The sequence below is a fragment of the Cervus canadensis genome, chromosome 8 (genome assembly GCF_019320065.1).
Source record: "Cervus canadensis isolate Bull #8, Minnesota chromosome 8, ASM1932006v1, whole genome shotgun sequence".
NCBI lineage: Eukaryota > Metazoa > Chordata > Mammalia > Artiodactyla > Cervidae > Cervus > Cervus canadensis.
Window position 1 is genome coordinate 41,017,557 of NC_057393.1, and position 20,198 is coordinate 41,037,754.

At 45.7% G+C, this 20,198-nt stretch overlaps 1 protein-coding gene across 7 annotated transcripts in view; it reads left to right on the plus strand.

The window, feature by feature from the left end:
* Window positions 1-330: 330 nt before the first annotated feature.
* SGMS1 (sphingomyelin synthase 1) overlaps window positions 331-20,198 on the plus strand; it is a 322,655-nt gene continuing 302,787 nt past the window's right edge. For 4 of the 7 annotated variants that reach the window (XM_043476108.1, XM_043476111.1, XM_043476109.1 and 1 more), the window contains exon 1: window positions 331-613. The gene's annotated coding sequence lies outside the window, so the exon portion shown is untranslated. Of the gene's footprint in view, window positions 614-679; window positions 700-963; window positions 1,158-20,198 lie in introns of those variants that run through there. The other 3 variants (XM_043476115.1, XM_043476110.1, XM_043476117.1) reach the window with 3 other exon arrangements.

Genomic DNA, 20,198 nt, shown 5'->3' on the forward strand with positions numbered 1-20,198 from the left:
CCAGCTCTTCAACTCTCTGGTTTTGCCCCAAGTGGAATACTGTCCCCAACCGTAAAACCTGGCTCCCGTCCGGCCTCACTAAACGGCCCCCGAAAAATGTGCAAGCAGGGCCTCTCTCCTCGGTGGAGAAAACGCTCGCCTCCCGAGCTTCCAGCTACTTGGAATAACAGGGTGCCAAGCCTCGCTAGCCCCTAGGTGCGCAGTCTGGCCGGGGTCCCGCTGGGTCCCGGGACGAGCTCTCTGCAGACCCCGCCCGCCCGCCCCGCCCTCCAAGCTGCCGCGAACACCCGGAGGAGCGGATTTGCGTAGCGCGGGCAGCTGGGCCGGCTCGGGCAGCGGACTGGGCATGCTCGGCAGCCCGGGAGGCTCGCGGTGGCTAGTCGGAAGCGTTCGCACCAGCTAGGCAGCGGTCGGGGCAGCGGCGGCGGCAGCGAGGGGCAGCACGGGAGCGGGAAGGGCCGGCCAGGGAAGGCTGCTGTCTCCTAGCGCCCGGTGAGCCGGAGAGAGAGCGCAATCCGGGTACGGAGCCCCAACGCTGCCCTGCCCCGGATTTCATTCCGCTGCTGGGGGCTCGGCGAGCGGAATTCCGGCGGCTGCCGCGACTCCGGTGCAAGTGAGTCGTGGGGCGGCGGGAGAGAGCCGATCGCTGGGGAGCAGATCGGACACCCACCTCCGGGGCCTGGCCTGACGCCAGGAAAGGTGTGCCGGCAACCCCGGGGCGAGGGGGCGTGAGCGCAGCCCGCTCAGTGCCTGGCGCGTACCTGGCTGGCACTCCCCCCGCGCCGCCGCTCGGGGGGCGGGGGGCGGGGGGGCGGTCCCGCAGCTGTTCTCTGGGCCACGAGGGGGCGGGCCGCCTGCCGGGCTCCGGGACCTAGTTGGGGCGGGGAGAAAGGCGGGGGCGTCAGCGGGCACCTTTTCAGAGGTCCTGCGTGCGGACTGGAAGACAGCCTAGTGTCGGTTTGGGGCGAGCGGACAGTGGCGGGCGGGGGTCGGGAGACCCGCAGGTCCGACCCCAAATCACGGCCCTACCCCCCACCTCGTGGCGGCGTGACAGTTGGTACCTCTGGGTCCGATCGCAGCTGGGCAGACACTCTGAGTTTCGGGGTACCTCCCTGCCACCCCCCTCCCCCGCTCGATGTCCGTGGACAACATAACAGGTGGGACCCCTTTCGCTGAGCAGCTAGTCGCCCTCCACAGACCGCTTAACAGCCTCCAGGTTTGGGGGCGGCTCTGACACCCGGCGGGGCTGCCCCCACGCTTGAGGGTGCTTAGGGGTAAGGCCTTGGAGGAGCCATCGGCGCAGCCTAGAGCTGGACATTCTTTCCAGGACGCGGCTTTTCCCGTGAATGAGGGGTCTCCGCGATTCCGAGGCGACTTGTCAAGGGCAGAGCAGCGACAGCAGAGCTGTTTCTCCCACCTTCTTAGCCCAGGCTCGGGCTTTCTGCTTCCTCTGGTGGGTCGGGTATGGTGTCCTGGTCCGCTAACGGATACACACTGGAGGCTTCTGGTTAAAGCTTGTTTCCGTCTCCGGAGCTTCGAGTACAATTCGGGATGAGGCTTGTCAGGGCCGGAGGGAGTGAAGAGAATCCGGATTGCAGGAGCTTCTCAGATGTTTCATTTCACCTTCAGACAGTAGCGACTTCAGCGGTACACGCTTACGACACGAAGAGTGAAGGCTGCTTTTCTGAAAAGGAAGTTTATTTTCTGTGTTATGGGGCCTGCTTACTATTCTAGCTCCGTTGACATTTACCTTCCCGGGCCTTCAGAGCTGTTTGGACAGGTTGTTTTGCTTGCAGGTTGTTTTCCGTGCAGACTTGGGGGTGTTTGGGGTTGGCTCCCTGGGTGTGGAAGTGGCAGGTGCCTGTCATGGTGTGCTGTGAACTCCCCACGCTCCCTGGCACCGGGGGTTGAACATTCAGGGAGCTGGGGACCGAGCGGGCCGAAAGCGAGGAGTGGGACTAGTGACGTAGCCGCGGTGGGAGTTGCCTGGGGCTGCCCAGACAGAGCGAGGTTGGTTGGCTGTTTTGCCTGGTGCGGAAAGGGAGAGGGCTGGGCGTTTCATTGGTTCGGGGAGTAAGGTGTTCACGGGAGAAGCCGGGCGGGGGATGGGTCCCCGTCTGGTCAGTGCTCCAAGGGAAGCCCAGGGATGTTTAGTGATTCAGCAGGTGGCAACTTTCCAGCCCTGAAGCCATACCTTGGCCAAGCAAGCCAGCGGCAGCTGCTTGTGCCTGCTGTCAGAAGCGCCAGCTTCTGGGGAATCTCCAGGAGACTTCTGCCTATAGCAACCGACTTTCCTTATCTTGCTTTTTGTGTATGGCAGGAGGCCCTGCTCTTTTGGGTTCCTTCCCCGCCTCTCTTAAAGTGTGTAGCATGTTTTCGAACCTCTCCAGTTCTGTGACCCTCTGAATAGCAGGAAGTGGCAGCTGCCACCACGCACCGTTTATTAGTTAATGTGCAGAAAAAGATAGCAATATGTAAAACAGAGAAATAGTCTGTTCCTTCTATTTCTGCTTCAGAGACTAGAAATTTACATTTTTAGTTAAATAGTAGGGTCTATTCCTGCAACTCTTCATTGCTGGTAGTGAGCTATTTCAAATAGCAGAAAGCATGAAAAAATTAATTCAAGGGATAGATAAATTGACGTTAAAAGGACACAATTATTAAAATTGGATGATCTCTAGCATCTTGCACAGTGCCTAACTCAATAAATGTTTATTCGGCTGAAATTTAAAGAATTTTTCATAATAGAAACTTGTTGGTAAGTTTTGACACTTAAAGAACTTTGTGTGTTTTCAAATGTCAGAATTGCCTATGTTGACCTTAGACTTCCAATTTTAGCTTGAAGCCTCAACCCTTTTACTTTTTCCAGGTGAGGCCCCTTAGTTTTCAAATTGTGACGCATCCTGCAGGTCAGCTGAAAAAACAGGCAGGCGTGTTTTGCTAACTTATCTCATGAAAATCTTGAAGACTCCTACGTATAACCGTTATACTTTTTTTTTTAAAAAAAAAAACCTAGAAAGTGGTCCAATTGTATATCGAAACGCTTTATTTACAAAACTTCATTTTGTACAAAACGTTTCAGGACAACTGTAGAGTTCCTAAGCCTTTATTATCATATTATCAATGGAAAGTGCTGCCATAGAAAAGACAAAACAGTGTTTGGAAAATAAAAATTCTCGCTTATTTGCGCAGGGGATAATTGGCCCTGTCTTTCAGGGCAGCTGGAGTGTTTGTCCAGTTCTTTCTGCGTTTTACCTTTTCTATTCTGTTCCTTCCTCCAGTTGTTAAGCTGTTTCTTCTTCCCCTAAAGACATACTTTCCTGGCATGGACTTGCTGACTTAAAGCTGCTGCATTTTCTGACCTAAAGCTGCTGTATTTTATTACATAAATTCTGTTAACGATGACCTTTATTTTTTAATTGTCCCAGACGCTTTCCCACCACTTCATATGATAAAGTGTTCGATGGTCCTTGGAAAAATGGGGACTGGTGGAGTTGGTGGGGGATGCGGAGGGAGGGGGATGTGACAGATTATAGTTGGCTCTTTCTTTGCCTTTTTTGGATGATCTCTGTAGCCACAGCAACAATCTCTTCTGGAAGGACTGTTAAAGTATGCCCAGTCTTAGAGATTTTGGACTTTCCGTTAAGGCTCTTGGTAGGGACTTTTAATGGTTACTTATCCTCTCCTACCACATCCTGTCCCAGGAGTTGGTGATGGACAGGGAAGTCTGGCTGCAGTCCATGGGGTTGCAAAGAGTCGGACACGACTGAGCAACTGAACTGAACCACATCCCAAGAATTTTGACTATAAAGTATGTCACTTTAATAAGCTACCCAATTGCCAGAGGACCATATTTTGCATCAGCCCATTTAGACAGGGGAGTTGGGAAGCAGCACTGGATGTGGGGGAGGTGTGGGTGAAAAAGGGGAAGAGAACAGTGAGTGGGGTCAGGGAGATGGCTTGGTTTTGTAACTATGACTTCTGGTTTCAGTAAAGCAGAATCAAGTGTCTGATCAGTGTGTGTGGCTCAGTCTGTGCTGGAGTGCTCTGATGCCCCCTCTAGTATTCTTCCCTCCACCAGTAAACACACCACACACACATGACCTCAGACAAATTCACAGACCCACACATGCACCACATACTGACAAGAGACACAGACACAGATGTAGACACTTGTATCCTATGCCAAAAGCTAAGCATCCCAACTGCTTTTTAAAACCAATATGTCACACAGGTAAAGCCCAGGGCTCAGTAGCAGGTTGAATTTGGGGGATCTGAAATCACCCCAGTCATGTATTTCAGAAAGATTCTCCTTCTCTCTTTCCATGGCAAGATGATCTGTCCCGCTTAACCCGCAAAGCTGCTGGGGGCTTTCACTGAAGCAAACATTAAATGTAAATGTAGCTAAAGTGGTTTTCACCTTTTAGACTTTCTGGTGCTGGGGTTGAATTAACATTCCTCAGTTTGGGGTACCAGATCTCCCTGTACAAAGCCCCTTTCTTGTTTTATATTTTTCCTTCTTCTCCAGTCTCATTCCCTCTTTGTCAGAGGAACTTCCTCTCTCGCGTTGGGTGTTCTTGGGTGTGTCTGTATCCTTGTTAAAGGTGTTGTGCTCTTGTGTACATGTTTTTAGTTTAGGTAAATAGTGCTGTGCTGCTATAGTTCATTCAGTTGCTTTTCCATTCAATATTAAAGCTTTTATTATGGAAATTTTCAGACATTCATAAAAGTTGAAAGAATTTCATTCAGCATTTTCTTTGCTATCTGTGGTAGCATAGGTTTATCCATTGCTTTGCTATCATTGCTACTTGGTATGGCTAGCCTGCTACATACCCACTAATCTCACCCATTTTTCTAATTATGTACACTTAGCTCACTTCCATTCCTGCTACCATGAGCAAAGCTGTGATGAAGGAATATCCTGGAGCATCTCTTAATGATACCTGTGAGACTATCTCTATAGTGTTCTTACAGTGGTCCACACCCAGCAGCATCAGCCTCCCCTGGGAAGATAGAGATAATCAGGATCTAACCTAGACCTCTTGAATCAGAAACCCTGGGGACAGACACCATCAGTTTGTGTTTTAGAGCAAGTCGAGGGCGTGCTGCAGTCTATGGGATCTCAAAGAGTCGGGCACGACTTAGTGACTGAACAACAAACAAGCTTGGAGACTGGTGCCTAGGAAAGTTTGAAGACCACTGCTCTAAGTGTATATACCCAGGAGTGGAAAGGCTGGGTTAAAGAGAACAAACACCTATTTTTACTAAATACTGCCAAGTTAGTCTCCAGTGTGGCTGGATTGGCTGATACTCTCACCGCAGTGCATGAAGGATTCCTGATTCACCACATCCTCCCTAGTGGTTGATACTAACCATCTTTCGAAGTTTTTTCAGTACTTGATGGCTATAAAGTGGCTCCTTATTGTTGTAATGTGAATTTAGGTAATTTCTTAATGAATTTAAGCACCTTTTAATATATTTGTTAGTTATTACAATTTCTTTGACTTAGTCTGTTTTTCTAATGTGTTGATTTGCAGGTATCTTACATATTTTGGATATTAATTTCATTCTGCCATCTAATGGCAGAATGAGATTATCAATGGCTTTGTTCAGTTCACTCACTCAGTTGTGTCCGACTCTCTGCCATGGACTGCAGCACACCAGGCTTCCCTGTCTATCAGCAACTCCCAGAGCTTGCTCAAATTCATGTCTATCGAGTCGGTGATGCCATCCAACTATCTCATTCTCTATTGTCCCCTTGTCCTCTTGCCTTCTATCTTTTCCAGCACCAGGGTCTTTTCCAGTGAGTCAGTTCTTCACATCAGGTGGCCAAAGTATTGGAGTTTCAGCTTTGGCATCAGTTTTTGCAATGAATATTCAGGACTGATTTCCTTTAGGATGGACTGGTTTGATCTCCTGGCAGTCCAAGGGACTCTCAAGAGTCTTCTTCAATACCGCAGTTCAGAAGCATCAATTATTTGGCACTTAGCTTTCTTTATAGCCCAATTCTCACATCCATACGTGACTACTGGAAAAACCATAGCTTTGACTAGACAGACCTTTGTCGGTAATGTCTCTGCTTTTTAATATACTGTCTAGGTTTGTCATAGCTTTTCTTCCAAGGAGCAAGCGTCTTTTAATTTCGTGACTGCAGTCACCATTTGCAGTGATTTTGGAGCCCAAGAAAATAAAATCTGTCACTGTTTCCATTGTTTCCCCATCTATTTGCTGTGAAGTGATGGGACCGGATGCCATGATCTTAGTTTTTTGAATGTTGAGTTTTAAGCCAGCTTTTTCACTCTCCTTTTTCACTTTCATCAAGAGGCTCTTTAGTTCCTCTTCACTTTCTGCTATAAGGGTTGTGTCATCTGCATATCTGACGTTATTGATATTTCTTCCTGCAATCTTGATCCCAGCTTGTGCTTCATCCAGTCGGCATTTTGCATGATGCACTCCGCATAGAAGTTAAATAAGGAGAGTGACAATGTACAGCCTTGATGTACTCCTTTCCCGATTTGGAACCAGTCTGTTGTTCCATGTCTAGTTCTAACTGTTGCTTCTTGACAATTTCAGTGGTAATTTCAGAAATTTAGAATTCTGATACAGCCCAGTGCCATTAATTTTTGCCTTTTGACCAGTAAGAATCTTAAGAAGTTCTTCCTTATGCCAAGATTACAAATATATTCGATAGTTTATTCTATCAACTTCCTACTTTTGCCTTCACAATGACGGCTCTGATCTGTTTGAGGTTTGTCTTAATACATGGCATAAGGAAGGAATCCGGTATTATTTTTTTCCTTTCCATTTTGTGAGCCAGTTTCCCCCAAATCATTAAACTATATCTCTAGTATTTTAGGGATAAATGTGGAACCACCTCTATCATTCATCAGATTCCCTCATGTCTGTTTTTTTCTACTTTATCAAGTTATAATCTATCTATGGTAAACTTCACTTGTACATTTAAAGTGTACAATCTAATGATTTTTTTTCTTTTTTGGGCCACATCTCATGCTATGTGGAACTTCCTCAACAAGGGGTTGAACCTGCACCCGCTGCAGTGGGAGCATGGAGTCTTAACCACTGGACCACCAGAAAGTGAAAGTGTTAGATGTTCAGAGGTGTTCAACTCTTTGTGACCTATAATCTGCCACGCTCCTCTGTCCATGGAATTCTTCAGGCCAGAATACTGGAGTGGATAGCCATTCCCTTCTCTAGGGGATCTTCCTGACCCAGGGATTGAACCTGGGTCTCCTGCATTGCAGGCAGATTCTTTACCATCTGAGGCTCTAGGGAAGCCCCCAATTTGATGAATTTTGACAGGATGTGTACTTCTGAAACCACCACAATCAAGATCCAGACCATTTCCCTCACACTAAGTCTCCTCATTTGCCTTTCATCTCGCCTTTGTCTCCAGACTCAGGAGGCAACCACTGGTTTGCTTTCTGCCACAAACAGGTTCATTTGCATTTTCAGATTTTGAGATATTTCACAGGGTTTAAATTCTCTATTCTGTCCCAGTCATCTGTGTATTTCTCTGCCAGATTATTTTTATTACTATAGCTCTGCAGTGTCTTATGTTTCAGAACTTGTTTATTTGTGGACCTTTCTTCTACCATATACATTTTGGAATGCTTATCAAATTCTTAACAGAGTCTTAGAAGTGCAGTGATGTTGCATTGAATGTATAGTCTAACATGGGGGAGAACTGACACCTCTTCCTTCTTAGTTGTAATGCTGTCCATGAACATAGTTGTTCCATCTTTTTCTGATGACATTCAATTGAGCGTAAATTTTCTCTATCATAAGATTTTGTTTTAAAACAAAAGTAATGTATTGTTTTGAGGAGAATTTGAACCTGGACTTCTTAGTCTGAACTTTAGAGGAAGGCAGAGTGTACGGGCTTGGGGAACAGATCTTGTTTCAATCTCCATTCTCCATTCACTTGCCTTAAGTGACACAGGGCAAGTTCTCTCCTTTGGTGGCCCCAGGTTTCTCCTTCCTCAGGCTGGATGCCAGCAGCCTCCTCCTCAAGGCTGCTGAGCTGCTGAGGGCTTTAAATGAGATAATGTAGGAGAGGCAGGGAGTACAACTTTGAAACATTTGCTGGTTAGTGAATGTTGGTGTCATATCTCTCCTGTGAGTGAAAGTCCCTCAGTTGTGTCTGACTCTTTGTGACCGCATAAACTCTACTTACAGTCCATGGAATTCTCCAGGCCAGAATACTAGAATGGGTAGCCTTTTCCTTCTCCAGGGGATCTTCCCAACCCAGGGACTGAACCCAGGTCTCCCGCATTGTAGGTGGATTCTTTACCGGCTGAGCCACCAGGGAAGCCCAATAACTCCCTTCAGTTCAGTTCAGTTCAGTCGCTCAGTTGTGTCTGACTCTTTGTGACCCCATGAATCACAGCACGCCAGGCCTCCCTGTCCATCACCAACTCCTGGAGTTTACTCAAACTCATGTCCATTGAGTCGGTGATGCCATCCAGCCATCTCATCCTCTGTTGTCCCCTTCTCCTCCTGCCCCCAATCCCTCCCAGCATCAGGGTCTTTTCCAGTGAGTCAACTCTTCCCATCAGGTGGCCAAAGTATTGGAGTTTCAGCTTCAGCATCAGTCCTTCCAGTGAACACCCAGGACTGATCTCCTTTAGGATGGACTGGTTGGATCTCCTTGCCGTCCAAGGGACTCTCAAGAGTCTTCTCCAACACCACAGTTCAAAAGCATCAATTCTTCGGTGCTCAGCTTTCTTCACAGTCCAACTCTCACATCCATACATGACCACTGGAAAAACCGTAGCCTTTACTAGACAGACCTTTGTTGACAAAGTAATGTCTCTGCTTTTTAATATGCTATCTAGGTTGGTCATAACTTTCCTTCCAAGGAGTAAGTGTCTTTTAATTTCATGGCTGCAATCACCATCTTCAGTGATTTTGGAGCCCCCCCAAATAAAGTCAGCCACTGTTTCTACTGTTTCCCCATCTATTTTCCATGAAATCATGGGACCAAATGCCATGATCTTAGTTTTCTGAATGTTGAGCTTTAAGCCAAATTTTCACTCTCCTCTTTCACTTTCATCAAGAGGCTTTTTAGTTCCTCTTCACTTTCTGCCGTAAGGGTGGTATCATCTGCATATCTGAGGTTATTGATATTTCTCCCAGCAATCTTGGTTCCAGCTTGTGCTTCTTCCAGCCCAGCATTTCTCATGATGTATTCTGCATATACCTCCCCTAGTGCTGGCTTTAAATAGCACAGACTTCATACTTCTACTTCTTAGGGACTGATAATCAAGAAGTGTCAGAAAAGCAAAGTGAACAAACCTACTGATTAACTGTGTAACTCTCTCCAGGTCTACTCATGTAAGTCCATGCTTCTACCTAGTTGTATGTGGTTTCACTGACTGGGGAATAAAAGACCAATATATAAGACACAGTGAGGGACTTCCCTGTTGGTCCAGTGGTTGGGGCTTTACCTTCCTGTGCAGAGGTGGGGATTTGATCCGTGGTCTGGGAGCTAAGATCCCACATGCCTTGTGGCTAAAAAACCACAACATAAAGCAGAAGCAATGCTGTAACAAATTCAATAAAGACTTTACAAATGGTCCATATCAAAAATCTTAAAAAAACCCCAAACAATTAGGGAACTCTATGTGACAGATGGCTTATAATCAAGGTTAAGTGGTATGGTGCCAGGGGAGTAAGGAGTAGGGAGAAATGCTGCTTGGCGAGGAGTGTTTTTTTAATTAATTTTTAAAATATAAGTATAGTTAATTTACAATGTTGTGTTAGTTTCAAGTGTACAGCAAACAGAGTCAGTGATACACATACACGAGCATATATTCTTTTTCAGATTCTTTTCCATTATATGTTGTTATACTATATACAGCTCCCTGTGCTATACAGACCATCCTTGTTTACCTCCTTTATATATAGCAATGTGTGTCATTTTTTCAGATTCCACGTATAATTGGTGTTACATGATATCTGTCTTTGTCCATCTGACTGACCTCACATGTCTAGGTCCATCTGTGTGTGCATGCTAAGTTGCTTCAGTCATGTCTGACTCTTTGCGACCCCATGGACTATAGCCTGGCAGGCTCCTCTGCCCATGGGGTTCTCTAGGCAAGAATACTGGAGTGGGTTGCCATGCCCTCCTTCAGGGGATCTTCCTGACCCAGGGATCAAACCCAGGTCTCCTGCATTGCAGATGGATTCCTTACTGCTGAGCCACTGGGGAAGCCCCTATGTCCATCCATGTTGCTGCAAATGGCATTATTTCATTCTTTTTTATGGTAACGTGTGTGTGTATATATATATATATGTATGTATACAGACACACATATATATATACACATATGTATATATATGTGTATATTTATATACATATATAAATGTGTAAATACACATACACATACATATACACATATATATACATATATATATATATACACATGGTGTATATATGTGTACACTACATCTTTATCCATTTACATCTCAGTGAACGTTTAGTTTGCTTCCATATCTTGGCTATTGTAAATAGTGCTGTGATGAATATTGGAGTGCATATATCTTTTCAAAATAGATATATATAATATATATATGCACAGGATATGCCAGATATTTGCCCAGGATTAGGATTGCAGGATCATATAGTAACTCTATTTTTACTTTCTTAAGGAATCTCCATACTGTTCTCCATAGTCGCTGTATCAATTTACATTCCCACCAGCAGAGTAGGAGGATTCCTTTTTTTCTGCACCCGCTCTAGCATCTGTTATTTGTAGACTTTAATGATGACCATTCTGACTGGTGTGAGGTGATACCTTATTGTAGTTTTGATTGTCATTTCTTTAATAGTTAGCAATGTTGAGCATCTTTTCACGTGCCTGTTGGCCATATGTATGTCTTCTTTGGAGAAATGTATTTAGGTCTTCTGCCTATTTTTTGATAGGGATTTTTTTTTGCTGTTAAGCTGTATGAGCTGTTTGTATATTTTGGAAATTAAGCCCTTGTCGGTAACATGGTTTGCGAATATTTTTCTCCTAGCTTGTAGGTTGTCTTTTCATTTTGTTTATGGTTTCCTTTGCTGTGCAAAAGCTTATAAGTTTAATTAGATTCCAGTTGTTTATTTTTGGTGTTATTTCTATTATTGTAGGAGACAGATCCGAAAATGGATATTGCTGTGATTTATGTCAAAGAGTGTTCTGCCTATGTTCCCCTCTAGGAGTTTTATTTACATTTAGGTCTTAAGTTCATTTTGAGGTTATTTTTGTATGTAACATTAGTGTATGTTTTAATTTTATTCTCTTGCATGTAGCTGAGAGTTTCGACTCGACTTGAGTAGAATTAGTTTACAGGGTAGTGAAGAGGCTGGAGAAACGAAGTGTAATTAGCGTTTCTGTCCAGGTTTTGGGAGCCTGGTATTGAACCTCATGATGCTAGATTTTGTGCCTAAATTTAAGTGTCTTAAAAATCATTGCTTTGGAATCAGTGATAAGTGACTAGTATTGCCTAGGTAACTAACAGCTCTCTGTCATTTAATATAGAGGTTAAGAGCACTGTTCCTGGGTTTCGGTCTTGGGCTTACTATCTAGGAGCTATGGAACCTTAGGCAAGTTATGCAAGCCTTCCATGCCTCAGTTTCCCTAAGCCTCACTGGTGGGTCTCATAACAGCAGGTAGCTCAGAGGTTGAGGACTATAAGTAAACCTTTGCCAGGTGCTAGTTCCTGGCAGAAGGTGGTCACAATATAAATGCTGTTCTTACGACTACTGTTGTTAATATTCATTGCTTTCCTCTCGTATCTCCCTTTAGTGTGTGAGGCCTTATGCTCCGGACTTGTTGGATGTCCAGAAAGGCTGCTGGAGGCACAGTCCTGTAGAGAGAATTTTTTTCCCCCCTGCAGATTGCCGGGCATACAGTGGGCACTTAGGTTGTAGGCTGAGCAAGTAAATGCATGACAGACTATGAAGCCACGCACTGCCTCTCAGGCGCTGTCTCTTGGTCCTGAATGTCCTCCGTCAGGTGGTTGAACCTGGGTCTCCTGCATTGCAGGTGGATTCTTTACCGTCTGAGCCACCAGGGAAGCCCCTTGGGAATAGCAGAGGCTTGCAGTTCAGGACAAGCAAGCCATGGCAAAAATCATAGGCAAGTCCCAACAGGTAAAGGAGAGGAATGCTATTTTATAGAGAAAAAAGGAGGAAGTTGGAAGGGTAATTTTGAAGGAAAGTCCATTGGAAAAAGGTAAGAGTTCAGGGTGATGATAGTGTCTCACTCACTGAGTCGCTGGGGTGTAGTTGATATCCTATAAGGAGATGCAATGTTCATCTTTTCCTGTTGGGCCATGTAAGGTTTCCCTTTATTAATTTTCTCATTAGCATGCTAGAAGCAGGTTTTATTCTGCTATATTCCTATTTTGATTAGACCTTTTAGCAAAGGTGTAGTAATTATAGGGATTCATACTTGTTGAAGATGAACTGTGTGCCAGACCTTGTGTAATAAGCCCTTGACTCTTGTGACAGTCCTATAAGATGGCTGTTCTTATTATCCCCTTTCAGAGATGAGTGTGGAATACAAGTAATTTGCTCAACTAAGTAGGAGGGCCCTGAACTTTAGTGTTGGAGGCCTTTGCCAGTTGGTAGCAATTACCAGGGTAAGTGCTGTTGGTATGGCACCATTATAATTACATAGAATTGGGAAACACACATTAGCCTAGCAGGTCATTCCCATGACCTTGGAGTTTTATCAGCCTACATTGATGGTTCTCAAATTTCAGCACATATTAGAATCACCTGGAGGCTTGTTAAAGCGCTTGTGCTGGGTCCACCCCTACAAGATTTTTTGAGGCACGTATCGATAGCTTGGGCTGGGACCTGACAGTTTACATGTCTAACATGTTCCCAGATCATGCTGATGCTGCTGGCCGCTCTGAGAACCACTTCCATAATCAATACTCACATAAGTGAAGAGTCAGCTGCTCTTACTTCTACTGACACAGGTGAGACAATTGCAGATTCAGAAATTTTAAATACTGTCCACCTCATGAAGTAAAAACTGAACTCACGTGGTCCCGTTTATCTAGGCCAGCAGAGGGATGTCTGAGCCAGGCCACGGCAGTGTAGAAAATGCTTTCTGTTCTTGCCAGTGTGTTCTGATGTGGGTTAGATGGATGAGGACCCAGGGTGGAGAGAAAATTTGGAAATGCAAGTTAAGGCTTAATATTAGAAGCATGAAGTGCCATCTAGTGCATTCCATCTTAGGAAGATGCCTGATTTGTTTTTATTTTGTTATTTTCCACTCTCCCCACTCCCTGCCATAGGCACAAAAAGGCTTGGTTGGTGTCCATTGTTTTAACCCTTTGGGAAACTTTACACGTGGAGAAATAAAAAATATATGACGATGCATAGCCTGACAGTAGAAAGATAGAAGATTATCTTATTTGACAGGATTAATTTTAGTAGAAAATTACCTGTTTGTAGGAAAGCACTTAAAAAGGACTGTGTACCCCTCTCCAGTTATGAGATAAAATAGCCACATTGTGTCCAAATTTAGCTCACACATGGAAAGCCCTCACCAAATGCATGATCCACTGTTATTCCAGCCGAAGTTTTCTGTTTTGCAATTAAAAAAGACTGCATTTCCCTCATCTGAGCAATGTTACACATGAAACTGAGGAATCAGAACATTTTCAAATTGCAAGATTTTGTAGGAAATGGTGACTTAGGATCACCTCAGAGAACATACAAGTGAACTGGGAGGAAATGTTCCAGATTTTCCCCTGTGCTAGTTGTCGGGGCTCTCCTGTGGCCCCAGTAGCTGGAGTTGGCTTGTTTGATTGGTGAGGTGATGTGGCAGGGCAGAGAGGATGGGAGAGGGCCAAGGGAAGACTGGGGAGGCCAGACAGGCCTGTGCACATAGGCCAGGTGTTCTCAACCTGGGCTCTACAGCGGTGGAGGGTGAACATGCGCTGGGGGTCAGCTATGGGCCAGACCCCCGCTGGGCCTTGAGATGCTGAAATGCGTGAGATGGGGTCTGGGTTCCCAGGGGGCTCATGGGGGAGACAGGCACATCTGCAGATAAAGCCACCACCAAGTAGTGGGTGCAGTGTGGCAGCTGCACACCAGGCCCCCTGGGGTGGGGCAGAGAGCTGGACGGGGAGGTGGCCCCGCCCTGGGTCCCCATGTGACAGAGCACGTGAGAGGCTGATACCATCGGGTAGCACAGATGGAACTAGGTCTGGTATATTTTGGTTTTGTTCCTTTTTTCTTTTGTTTTTGTGATTTCCATTTTAAGTGAGGGGATTTTGACTGCAGAGGGGAGTCTGGGCCCACAGATGCTATAAGAATCCAGAGCTGGGAGTGCCCTTCAGAACCACTCAGGTCAGGGGGCACGTGCCCGTTGACTATCTTTGACAACCATGGCTAATTTTTAGCTATTTCCTAGGAACATAAAACCTGCAGAAGATGAATGACTTTCTATCTTTAAGGTATATCAGCTTTTAAAAGGAAGATTCTTTATTAAAAGCAAGGTTCTGTTTGCCTTTAATTTCTGGCAAAGTGCTAAATTCCACTTTCATTTCTGTTTTCGGTGGTTTGTACTTCTCATTTTCCTGGTCCTCGCTTCTCCCCGCCCCTCCTCTCCTTAATGCCTTTACAAATACCATACCAGCCAAGGCATGCCTGCCCACACTGTGACCTTGGTGAACTTGGGCCTCAGCTTCCTTATCTGTCAGTGGAAAGCTTGGATTAGCTGGCTCCTAGTCACCTGGTCCCCACATCTGTGAGTCCTGTGACTGGGGGACACCTGAAAGAGTGATTGGTGAAATCCCTTTCATTAGTCATTTATTATTCTGTTAATAAAAAAAGTTGTTTCAGAACTGCCTTCCCGGATCCTATTAGTTGTGTATCCAAACCTCTTTATAGAAACAGTAGTAAGTGGTTGATTCTCCACTATCGTATTTTACAGCTTGTGATCCATGTCCCTTCTGGCAGGCTGTCTGAGCTAAAGGTGCAAAATGTGCAGCGTTCAGTGTTTGATTCACAGGCCCACTGTGTGAATCCAAGAAGGATGTTATAACAAATGTTACCTGAGGACAAATCCTGTGGGACGTTACCATTAATCTCAGGTTATGGGGTGGGGCGGGCTCTTCAGCTAAGCTGGCGGGGGTGGGACGGCGGAGGGGCTGCTGCTGGTTGGATGATACTCAGGTTAGGAATGGACCTTCCAAGGGTCACAGGTCAAGTGAAGTTTGGGGGTGGAAGGAAAAAGTCCCAGGAGCTGAGAGGTGGAGAGAGAGTCATGAAGACTGTCCCCTGGGGAGGAGGGGAGGGTTGGCCGAAGGGCTCCCCCTTCCCACTGCGGGGGACAGTAGCAGAGGCCGGAGGTATCAAAAAGGGGAGAGAAAAAGCAGCTGGCAGGGAGAGGTGCTTTTACCCTCCCAGCAAACATAGGCTGAGGGTTTGCCTGAGGCCAGTCCCGAAAGGGGGCCTGAGGCCAGAAGGGCAGAGTCTATTGCTCTGAGGGAAGCCAGGAGGGATGGGCAGGCTAGGTGAGTGGAGGAGAAGAGGAGAGCCTCCGGCCGGCCTGCTGGGTATCCTGAGAGAAACATTTTGTCCTGCGAGAAAATCCGTGGCCGTCAGCCTGAAGACAGGCTGCTGTGGTCACCTGAGACCCAGAGAAGGCAAGAAGGGACAGGTGCTGTCCTGTTGAGGCATGGACCTTCTCCTGTGGGAAATGGCAGTAGTAAGCTCTGCGTCACAGTGCTGTCACCTGAGGCCCTTGGTGCCTGCATGAGGGTGTGGGGGGCTGCTTCCTGGTTATGAGGTGTGTGGGAGGTGGGGGCAGAGGGTTACTGTCTGAGAGAGGGGGGTGCCCGGCCCGTGCGTTGACCATTCACTTGACTAGGGGGTCCATGGGGAGACTGAGAGCTGGTGCCCTGGGCCTGTCCATCTGTCCCTACCTTGGTGGCCATGGGCTGCTGAGATTTTTTTTTACCTTGTGGTTTGTCATCCGATCCCTTATTTTTCTTACCTATCTTCTCCCAGAGCCTGTCCCTGTTGCCCGTATTTGACTTCGGCCTCCTCACCCTAAGGTCCCAGGAGCACAGAATGGCCCGTGTATGTCACTGCTGTCTGTGGGAGCCTTCGTGGTGGCCTCAGTCTCTGGTATGGGCCTTCAGACTCACTGGGACCAGCATCTCTGGCTTGGACGAGGCTGAGGATACAGTGGTGAACAGTCTCCGTGTGCGTGGAGTGTTCTTGGTGAGGGGACGAGCACCACAGTCAGGTCAGCAAGTGTGGGGCCTGGCAGCAGGTCAGGAGGCAGAGCCTCCCTGTGCCGAGTCCGGGCTCTGTGTCCCCTCAGCGGCTGGGTCGTTTGGCATTGGCTTTACTGCCGCTCTCTGTGCAGTGACACCTGAGTTCCTGTGAAAGGCCCTGGAGAGTTAGCAGCAGTTGTGCTAGGCTGACTTCCAGGTTTCCAAGGGGCCCTGGACATGGTGGACTTTCCCCTCCCTCTGATTTTAGAGACAGAGATGGGGTAGCACGAACACCCCAGGAATATCTCAGGCCTCCTTTTGGCCATTGGTTTGAAGACCCAATCAGTGGTTCAGGGGTTCTTATTGGGGTCCATAGATGAATTTCCGGAAGCCACTTAAATCCGGTTTGTCATTCCGGGTGTGCATTTTTCTGGCGAGAGTGTCTAAAGCTTTCATTAAATCCACCGGGAAGAGCTCTGAAAGGTTTATTTTTGTGAAAGTGGATGAAAAGATAGAATTGGGCCGTTGAGGGCTTCTCCTTATTGCCGCCTGTCCCCCTTTTAGAGGAACTAATGAGATGTGATTTGCCTAAAGCGGGGAGGCAGACAGAGGCCGAGCGCCTCAGTACAGTTATCTGGGACTTGACATTGCTGTGTCTTACGGTGGGAACGCATTCAGTTATTCCTCTGAGAAAAAAGAAGCAAAAGATAAAGCTAGCATTGTGAAAGACCAGCCAGCTCATTGGGAGAGGAGTAGGGGAGGCGTGTATGATGCTGCAATGTGGTTTTGTCCTCCACTGAGCAGGAGACGGCCGAGCCTTGGGAGGAAAGCAGAAGACCACTTGAGCAGATGCTGCTTCTCAGGTTTCTGGGTCTGATGGGTACATAGGTCTAGAGAGGACACTGGCTGTTGGACTTTGGCTGTTGATGTCAAAGTGTCCTGTCTTAGGAGACTCCTCTGCTTGAGACTTCCACAGTAGTTTCCCCAAATGCTGGAGTTCATGACAACTGGCCCTCAAGATGAGGGTAACTTCTAAGAGGAAAAGCATTAATACTGAGTTATTATTTGATTCAGCAGTTCTATTCTAGGGGTTTATTTTAAGAAATAATTAAGACCATTATTTATCACAGAGATGTTTGTCATAGGGAAAAGTTGAAAAGCTAAGTATACAGCAGTTTGGGGTTGGTTAAGCAAATGACATATATCCAAATAATGGAATACTTGGCAACCCTTAAGAAGAAGATTATCAGAGGAATATTTGTAGAAAGTTTTCCAAAAAACATTGTTATGTATAAAGAGTTCTATACAGCATTCGTGAGAAATACACTCTTCAGAAAACACTAGTTGGGTGCCTGCTGTGAGCCAGGAGCCCTGCTGGGTGCTGGTAACGCAGGGATAAACTAGGCAATATGGTTCCTGCTCTTAACTAGCGTATAGTATCCTAGCAAAATAGGCAAACCATATCGACTCTCTCATTAAGCTTTATAAATACTCATAAGAGGACTGTAAAAACAGCGACTGCTTAACAGGCACGTTCAACCACCTGTGAGGTCAGATTTTGTCTGTTATACCTGTTACTGGCTACATCCTTGACCTGAAATCACTGATTTTCTGGTGAGCTTGAAGTAAGTCACTGAGATATTTTACTGAGAACACCTTCCTGTTAAACCATCTTCCCTTCTACGCTGCAGCGCACGGCTCTGCGGGTGAAAGGGTGGGGAGTGGGGCACATTCCTGACGACAGCAAGTCAGGGGCCCAAGTCAGAATGAGGTGAGGCCCATGGGATGAAAATGCGGTCACGGACTCCTAACAGTTTGGGCTAAAATGTTCAGGAAGGCAGTCCCTGGGAAGAGTGGCTTTGAGGGCAGGATCACTGGGGACACAGCCAATATCGGAGTCCATGTGAAGGTGACTGCTGGAGGCAGTGGGAGGCCTGTGCTGGCTGTTCAAGGCTGCTTGGCACTACTTGCCTTTTAACCTAAGTTTGGCTTCTCTTTTTAGAAAACCTTTTCTACCTTCTCCTCCTCCTCTTCTCCCCATCTTAGCCTGTTCCTTTCCTTTCTCCCTGACTCCTTTTGCTCTGCTTCCATTTAGAAAATATATAAGCAGAAAGAATATCCTTCATAATGCCATCACCCAGAGATAACTATTAATACTGTTGTTTGGATGTGTTTCCCTCCCATTTTTTTCCTGTAAATACTAGGCGTGCACATTGAATAAACATTTTCACCAAATGCCCAAGGATGGAAATGTTAAAATCTAAATATCACTGTTTCTAAAATTGACTTCTGAGATATGGAATATAAATCTGAAATTTTATAAATGTTATTAACAATGCTAATATGAAAAATTATAACAGAGTTTGACATTATGCCACAAGAACTTCATTTTTCAGCATGTATGATCAGTGTTGTGAACATTTTTGAACCTGGGTACATGTTGACTTTCTGCTGAGGTGGAGGAGATAGGAGCAAGGCTTTTATTCATTTATTTTGTTATTTATTTGGTTTGGTTTTTGAATTATTTTTTATTATTTTGGCTAGCTGTCCATCTAAGATGCTGTAAGGGGTAGTTTGTCTCCAACTTACTGAACTTTTGAGCAATGACTGGCATTTCCTCTTTAACTCCTGGACATAAAGATTTCCTTGGTGATAATACAGTTTCCTTTGAAGTTATCCCTCACCCTGGCTTAGTGTGGTACGCAGAGGAGAATATGTCTGGATGATCTCAGAAGCAGAAATAAAATCTTATACACATTTTCCTTTGATATTTTGGCCTGTGATCGCTGCTTCCCATAGCAAGCTGAGAGAAGAGTGCATCCTTAAGCCTGGGCTTTGGAAGTGTAGCGGTGGAGCAATGTAATTGGCTTTTAAGATAACAAAGCTATTTTCCAAATCTCCATCTGCATCTCAGCTTTCACTATGTGCACACCAACTTCAGCATCTCCCCTGGGGAAGAATGACAAAAGAATCTTTGTGGAGGTAATATGTGAGAAATGTTTGCTCCTTCAAGGCAGCTCGGTTCCCAACAATCGACTCCTTTCCGTACAAGCAACCCTGGGTTGTCAGCAAGCAGGCTCTTTGATATTGTTACTAAGCGTCCTGTGTCAGGGCTGTTATCTGCAAAGTGCAGTGTTAGAATTTCCTATGCAAACAGCCTTTTCAGATATGTAATAACCAGCCTTCCCATCCCGTCTTTGAACATGTTGTGTAAGTACATGACAGAATCCTTTGGGCGTCACATGGTTTGCCTTTGGGTGGAGGAGCGTTTTCTTCCGAGGTATGCTTCTGGGATGCTCACCAGCATTTGGAAATGAGTCTTTGGATGTTAACAGAAACTGTCTGAAGGATGTGCCTTGTTTATATGGCTGATGCTGCCATGCTGATATGTAACCTGAGTGGTGATGCAGTCACTGGTCACATGCCTGTTCACGAATGCTAGCAATGACATTTGAAGAAAGCATTCTGCTCTTTGGCCTTCTCTGTCAAAATCAAAGATGGGACTTCAGCCAAGAATGGTAACTGGAGACAACTGCATTGGATCCTCAAATAAACAGAAATATATGTATATATGTTGTATTTGTATAGGTCCAAAACATATTTCTAAGATGTGACTAAGCAAATCTATAGTTTACTTTTAAAAAGTACAAACATCTTTTATTTATTATTCTGTTTTAATTGTGGTAAAATATGCATAACTTAAAATTTACCATTTTAACCATTTTTGAGTGTACAATTCAGTGGCATTAAGGACATTCACACTGACCAATACTACCGTCCATCTTCAGGATGTTTTCATCATCCCAAGCTGAAACTTTGTGCCCACTAAATAATAACTTTCCATTCCCTCCCCCCTCTGTCCTCTGGCACCACTATTCTACTTGCTCTATGAATTTGATGATTCTAGGTACCTCATATAAGTGAAATAATGCAGCATATGTCCTTATGTA